Source organism: Vidua chalybeata, chromosome Z (assembly GCF_026979565.1).
Source record: "Vidua chalybeata isolate OUT-0048 chromosome Z, bVidCha1 merged haplotype, whole genome shotgun sequence".
NCBI lineage: Eukaryota > Metazoa > Chordata > Aves > Passeriformes > Viduidae > Vidua > Vidua chalybeata.
In genome coordinates this window covers 72,327,437-72,335,046 of record NC_071570.1, presented here as the reverse complement: position 1 = coordinate 72,335,046, position 7,610 = coordinate 72,327,437, and the positions used below count along the sequence as shown (strand labels likewise).

Sequence of the window (7,610 nt, the reverse complement as noted above, 5' to 3'; positions counted from 1 at the left end):
GGAAATGAGTATAGTGACTTAGATAAATAGAGATAATGATTCTACTATGTACCATTTTAATTTCAGATGCTTATTTAGGAAACAAACCTGTTGTGGTTTTGTCTATACATTGTTGTCTATACATAGTAGCCATATGAAAGAAATTCAGTAGAAGTGACATTTGTACTAGGTCATTCAAGAATTGGTTTCTGATTAACGTACAGTTACAGTTCAGTTGTCATTTTGCAGAGACTAGTATTTTTAGAACACTTTTTAGTGTAGTTTCCATTTGCATAGTACCTACTTATGGGAGGAAAGCATTTGGGAAAACATTGCTTTGAAATACTTTTTATTTAACAGGTAAACAAGTAGTGTCTTTATACTTTGAGTTCTGACACTTTGCTTATGGCTGTGTTTCAATAAAGAGTAAGAACTGAAAGTTATGCTAAAAATTGAAGTTTCATGCTTTGTTGGATTGCACTTAAACCAGTGAACAGTAAGAGTATTTTGGAGGTGCTGTTCTGCTACACTTGAAAATTAAAATTGGAAAGGAGTAGTCTTGTTGGTGTTGATCTAAGTTTAGTTGGTGGCTGAATGCAAACCTGAAACAAACAGCCTTGATTCTGGTCTGGTCTGTGCATTTTGCTATTTGCTTCAGCAGGTTTTATAAATCTGGATGAAAGCTCCCTGGTCTGAGCAAGTGCTAGTGAGCTTAGCGCAGAGGACAGAGAACTACTGACAGCTTATCATCACAGTTTTGATGAAAAGGTGGATCTGGACCTCATTATGCACTCACTTCATAACATCTGTCATAGTTGTGAGACCGGTAAGTATAAACACACACTCCCAGCCAATGATTGTACTTTGAGCCTTTGATGAATCCTGCCCTTCTTTTGGAAACACTACATAGGTAAAACCTTCCAAATGCTACTCTGCACAGTACTGATGGATATTTTAAGCGAATTTGCTGCTTAACTCTGCAAACCTGCTTCTCTTTCAGGAGCGATTTTAATATTTCTTCCTGGATATGATGAGATAGCTTGAGGGACCGCATTCTTTTTGATGACAGGAGATTTGCTGACCATGCGCACAGGTAAAGCCTCTATGGTTGAGGTTTTCACTGTGTCTTTCAAAAACACTTAAATGTGCATTAGATATCAGGTTTTCATGCTTCATTCAAATGCTCAGACTTTGGATCAGAAGAAAGTCACCTCCTGCTGTGCGCAAGATACTACGATTTAGAGGACTTTGTCAGATATTGTATTAATCTCTTTTGTCTTTGCTTTTAACTATAGTTCTGGTTGTTTTAATTGCAGATTCTTTCTACAAATACAGCAGAAACCAGCATAACAGTCAATGATGTGGTATTTGTTATTGACTCAGGCAAGGTGAAAGAGGTATGACTGGTTAAAACCTTCTGTGACAAGTAAACTTCCTAGTGTTATTCTAACATATGTAATAGGTAAATTTTAGAGTACTATTTTCTTATAGTAGGCTGACAGCTAGTGCATGTCAAGTAACAAAGATCACAGAAGTTTTGACATTCTTTTTATGACAAATACTGTAAAAAATTAGCTGTTAATAAACCTAGTAAAAGCTATTGTAGATTGAAATGTTGATGCATTTTACAGTTTCTGTTAGGTGTTTTAAAATGAGTCCATCTGTTTAGACTGCCATATTCCTGAGACTTAAGAGAGCACTGGGAATTCCCTTTGTCCTACTGTTGTGTCAAGTCAAAATCAAATCCATTAAGTTTTTAAGTATTGCTTATGTTGTGTTGAATGCCCATTCCCAAATGACGTGTGAAGGAAAGGAGAGACAGTATGATGAGGCAGTTTTAGACCTATGTCTTTGAAAATGAAGTTGGATTTCATAGGGCAGATACATGCCAAATTTCTAAAGTTCCTGTCTTTTTCTGTAACTTTGCATCAAATGTAAGAAAATAAGGATGTGCTTTCTAAGTGAGACAAAGAAGAAGACCTTAATCAATACAAGAACATGTTTTTTCCTGGTTTGTGATAATTCAAAATACAGTCCATCTATTTTATTGACTCAAAATTACCTACCGAGACTACAAAGAAACTTCAAGTTAGGAAACCGTAGCACAAAGATAATGCAAAACGTGTATTATAAATTCAATTGAAAGGAGGTACTTCAGAGCATACCTCTGTGCCAGAAGCTGCTGGTGTTTGTTAAAATTATTTTTTCTATTTTTTAAAGAATTTCTGTTAAAAGCTTATTAATAACTTTTTTTTTTCATGTATCATGGTTAATCATGGTTTTATGTTCCTTGCTCTGCTTTTATAGAAGTCTTTTGATGCACTGAGTTGTGTTATAATGCTGAAAATGGTGTGGATTTCAAAAGCCAGTGCTATCCAGAGAAAAGGCAGGTAATAAATGCTTGAGATTTGTTTTTATTTTGCAGATTTCAGCCGTCCTGTATGTTAAGAGTGAAGTGCAAACCTATAGCAGCCAACTATTCCCCAGCCAAAACAACTGGGTAATATTTCTAGGCTAGTCCAGTATCATCTTGAACAATGGCTAATACTTCTTCTCTGCAGTAAATAAAGAGTCAGCATGTATTTTCTTGGAGTAATTTCCCAAGATACAGAAAAGCGGCCCTCAAGAATGTCCCAGAACTTACATTAGGTCCAGGTTGTTGTTCCCCCATGAACTGAATTGCTCTTTCTGCCACGTAGCACCAGCATGCAAAGTTGTTTGTCCGTGGGGAAAGGACTGCCTGCTGCTAGTTTTTAATTGATACCCTGGCGTCCCTTCTTTAGAAGTGACACTGAGCAGTGATTCCTTATTGACCATCTCCAAAGTACTCATAGATATTCAGACTTTGCATATTCATCAGGATGCTCAGGATCATACTCCTGTCAGCGCCGTGAGGGCTGAGAAGTTACGTGTGTAGATAGCAACAACTGCCTGTAATGTTGTCATTATCCTCCAGGTTTCTGAGCATGAACTGCGAGCATTTGCTGTCTCTGTTCCTTCGTTCACACATGTTAGGGTCTTCATTCTACCATTTACATCTAGACTTCCATGTACCCTTTCCACTTTACCCGAGCTTTGTGGATGCCAGGGAGTATGATATTGCCGCTTTGTTCCTACTTCTTTAATTATTTTGGAGGCAAAGGTGGCCCTCTGTCTGAGTCTATTACTTCTGCTAGTCCGTAGTGGGGGATTATCTCTTCTAATAGTATTTTTACTACTGTTTGTGTAGTTGGCCTGGAGGTAGGGAATGCCTCTACAAAGTGAGTCAAGTGATCTATTATCACCAATAAGTGTTTATACCTTCCTACTTTAGGCAAATCAGTAAAATCAATTTGAATGTGGGAAAACGCTCTATGTGCCAATTCCCGTCCCCCATTTCCCTTTGTCTCCATTGCCTCTTGTTGGCCAGTTGACAGGTTAGGCATTGTTGTGTTATTTGTTTAGCTAAGGTGTGCATCCCATACGAGTGCATTTAATTGCAAATTGGTCTATTAATGCCTGGGTACCCCAATGTGTTTTTGTGTGAATTGCTTCAGGATTTTTCAAGCCACTGACTTCAGGAGTACCTCATGGCCATCTGGTAATTCTTTTCTATTTCCCTTCTCTATGATCCCCATTTCTCTTAGTTTTTCCTGCTCCTTTTCGGTGAACACCAATATCTGGATTGGTCCGTGTAGTATACAATACTTCTTGTGGGGATTCTCGCAAGCACAATTTATTCCACGCATCCCAAAATCTTTCCAACAGTCGTGATAAGGTTCGCTCTCTAAATCAGCTGCACAATCGGGGCAGTCTTCCCTAACCCTTTTGGTAATTACAGTTTCTTTTAACACTCTAAGAGCCGCATTTTTGGCCTCTTGATCAGCGACATTGTTTCCCCTTACTTGGTTACATATCCCCCTCGGGTGGCCTTTTACATGAACTACAGCGATTCCTTCAGGCAACCTTAAAGCTCTCAGTACTCTCCTAATTAAAGCCTCACGAATTAATCCCTTTCCTGTGAATTAATCAAGCCCCTTTCTTCCCATATCTTTCCAAATGTATGTATTACCCTTTCCAAATGTCTGTATTATAAGCATATTTTGAGTCTGTATAAATGGCTCCAACCTTTCCTTTTAACAGCTCTAAGGCCCGTAATACTGCATATAACTCACAAGCCTGTGCCGACCACCCTGAGATTAATGGCCCTGATTCTATTACCTTCAAGGTTTTTCCATCAATTACAGCATAACCTGATTTTCTTTTTCCGTCTATTACTTGAGACGATCCATCCACAAATAATTTCTCACCATCTTCTAGTTCTTCTTCCTCCAAATCAGGCCTTATCTTTGTCTGTTCTTCAAGAACTTTTAGGCAATCGTGTGTCAAGTTTTTGCTAGGTTCTCCGTACAGAAATTGAGTAGGGTTTTGGAGGGAAGTGGTTTCTAAGCTTAATTTTGGTGAAGAAATCAGGATTCCCTCATATTTTAGGAGCCTAGCATCTGTGATCCATTTCTCTGCTTTTTGCTGTAACACTCCTCAAATGTTGTGGGGAGATAGTACATGTAATTCCCCTCCAAAGGTTATTTTTACTGTTTCCTCTACTAACAGTGCTGCTGCAACTATGTTTGTAAACAAGTGGGCCAACCCCTAGATGCTGGGTCTAGCAGTTCTGATAAAGAAGCCACTGGTTTTTTTCCTCCCTGCCCAATCTTGAGCTAATAGTCCATATGCTGTACCATCCTCAATGTTTACAGAAAGATAAAAGGGCCTTTTTAAATCAGGAAGACTGAGAACCGGTGCATTTACTAATTCTGCCTTAAGGTCCTGTAGTTTTTCCTCATCTTCCTGAGTCCACCTAAGCAAGCCTTCTTTTGTTAGTTTCTCATATAGGAATTTTACTTTCTGCTAAAAACCTCTATCCATTGTCTACAGTACCCAGATGATCCTAGCAGCTGTCTAACCTCCCGCTTCGTCCTTGGCCCTGGCATAGCCAAGATTCCCTTGACCCTTTCCGGGTCTAATTTCTTCATTCCTTGACTCAGTCTATGTCCAAGATACTTCACCTCTTTTTCCACAAATTGTAGTTTGGATTTTGACACTTTTGAGTCCTTTCAGGCTTAGAAAATTGAGTAATTTCATACTCTCTTCCCTGACAACTTCCTCTTCTTTTCCAGCTATTAACAAGTCATCTACATTCTGAATCAGGACAGCCCCTTCTCTCAATTGAAAACCTGTAAGTAACTGCTCCAGTGCCTGGCCAAATAAATTAGGGGACTCTGTAAACCCTTGTGGGAGTACCCTGTGGGTGTCTGGGTCTTCCCATTCAAAGGCAAAATAGTCCCTACAACTCTCTTTGAGGGGACATGCCCAAAATGCATCCTTTAAATCTATAACACTATACCACTGATATTCGGGGCCTAACTGACTTAATAAAGTATAAGGGTTAGCTACTACCGGGAATCTTTCTACTGTCCTTTGTTCATTTCTCGTAAATCATGTACCAAACGGTATTTCCCATTGGGTTTTTTAACAGGAAGGATAGGAGTATTAAAGGGGACATGCAGGGTTCTAATAACCCTTGTGCTTTAATCTTTCGGTTTCAGGTTTGACCCCTTTCCTTCCTTCATTTGGAATTGGGTATTGCTTAACTCAAACTGGGACTTCAGGATTCCTTAACATTACTTCAAAGGGCTTTATGTCCAGTCGGTCCGCCGTTTCTGGGGTATACCATACTTCAGGGTTAATTTTCTGTTCGTCCTCTACCCAAAGAGAACATAATTTAATATTAGCTTTTTGTCATTATGTCAATTCAATTCCTAATTCAATCATCAAATCTCGTCCCAGTAGTTATAGTCAGCCTCTGGAACGAATAGCAGTGACCCTATACCTATTTTGGAGCTGGTTTCAAAAAACACGTCTTTAATTACAGGCACTTTAAAGGCTTCCCCTTTTGCCCAACTACCTGTATTGTTTCTCTTGATAATTTACACCCGAGGGAAGGGTTTGAACCGTTGATCTCTCGGCTCCTGAGTCCACAAGGAACTCCTATTCTTGCTGCTGGGGACCAATTCTCAGTTTTACCAGGGCTCTGTTCTTTCCTGGGTCCCCAGCAAATAGAGCCCCTGACTTCCTCAATCTTCCTTGAATTGCTTTTCATCTGCCAACCTTTTTCTGCATTCCCGCCGAAAATGCCCTCTCTTACCACAATAAAAGCAGCTTCCCTGTCCACACTCCTTTTCTCTTCTCCCTCCTTCCACCCTCTGGCCGCTCGGCTTACTTCCCTGGAACCGATGAGGCGTTCCCTTCTGCCCTTCACGTACCACAGCCATCGTTACTCTCGCTCGTTTCTTCTGTCCTTCTTCCTCTCTCCAGACATACACTTTCTGACCTTCCCGCAACAACTCATCCAGGCCTCTACCGTGCCAATCCTCAATCTTTTCCAACTTTCTCCTAATGTCAGGCCAGGCTCTGGCCACGAATTGGGCCTTTAACAACATCTGTCCTTCCGGAGTGTCAGGGTTTACTCCGGAGTACAGCTGAAAAGATCTCCGGAGCCGTCCTAACCATTCCGTGGGATCCTCATCTTTCTTTTGACTCTCACAAAAAGCTTTATTCACGTTCTGCCCTTAGAAACTGTCATGGTTTGACACTGGCGCAATGCCAGCGCCCCCACGAAAATACACCTTCCCAAATAAATGCTGTGAGACGTTATCAGGAACAGAGCAGAGCAGGCCCAAGTTAGTAACAAAGGAAAAAAAACTTTATTAAACTACTACTACACAAGACACACAGACTAAATCCAGGATGAAGACCTTTTAAAAACACACACCCCTCCTCCTCCCAATTTCAATACACCCCTATGAAACATCACCCGGATTCTGATCAAATTACCACCCTTCAGATAATCAATACTCAAAATATCAAGGGAGAGAGAAGTCTCTCTTGCACCACAGACCCCCCAGGAAACACAGTTGCCACCTCCTGTGTTTCCATGTCACACATGGCAACCGCCAGAGAAAATCTGCCAGTGTGACACTCTCCTTTCCATGTCACAGTGCTGTCACCACCGTGCATGGACAGACTGCTCATAGGGCTCCTTAAGGATGCTTTGCCACGGACCCAAAGACAAAAAAGTTTCAGCTTCTCATCCTGGGACTACAGTCCCCCGCCATTTTCCCCTGGGGCAAGGGTCCAAGAACAGAGATCATCTTCCTGAAGACAGAGGGCATCACCATTCCCTCCTCAGCTTTCTTCTGTTCTTGCCATTCCTGTGCTGGTGGTTGCTGAAGCAGGTTTCTTGGGTCAACACTGCATCCCTAAAATGCAGTCTCTATTGCAGGAGATTTGGTTCAGTCTATGGCTAACAAGAAAAGTCCAGCCAAAAGCTACTTCATCATCTCCTCCCACCTAAATATTTCTTCTTCTAACATCTCAGGTCCCGGACTGTCTCTCTTCCACTACAAATCAAGGAGGAGTAATATTTTAAAAAGCCCTCATTTGCAGGAAAGGGTTAAAAGTTCAGACTCTCTGGACGTCTGATATCTCGGTCCAGCGTTCCGTCTCCCACGCTGGGCATCATCCCCCCCTTTCTCCTTATCCTCTGCCGGCAAATTTCCAGGTGCCGCCAGGCTCTCTGTCACTTTCCCTCT

General features: G+C 41.1%; 1 long non-coding RNA gene across 1 annotated transcript; it reads left to right on the top strand.

Moving 5' to 3' along the window:
- The first annotated feature begins 657 nt into the window (after nucleotides 1-657).
- On the top strand, nucleotides 658-3,085 carry LOC128781605 (uncharacterized). Its single transcript, XR_008428435.1, has 4 exons — nucleotides 658-805; nucleotides 980-1,072; nucleotides 1,296-1,376; nucleotides 2,287-3,085. It is a non-coding gene; the product is annotated as an uncharacterized LOC128781605 (long non-coding RNA).
- The last annotated feature ends 4,525 nt before the right edge of the window (nucleotides 3,086-7,610 follow it).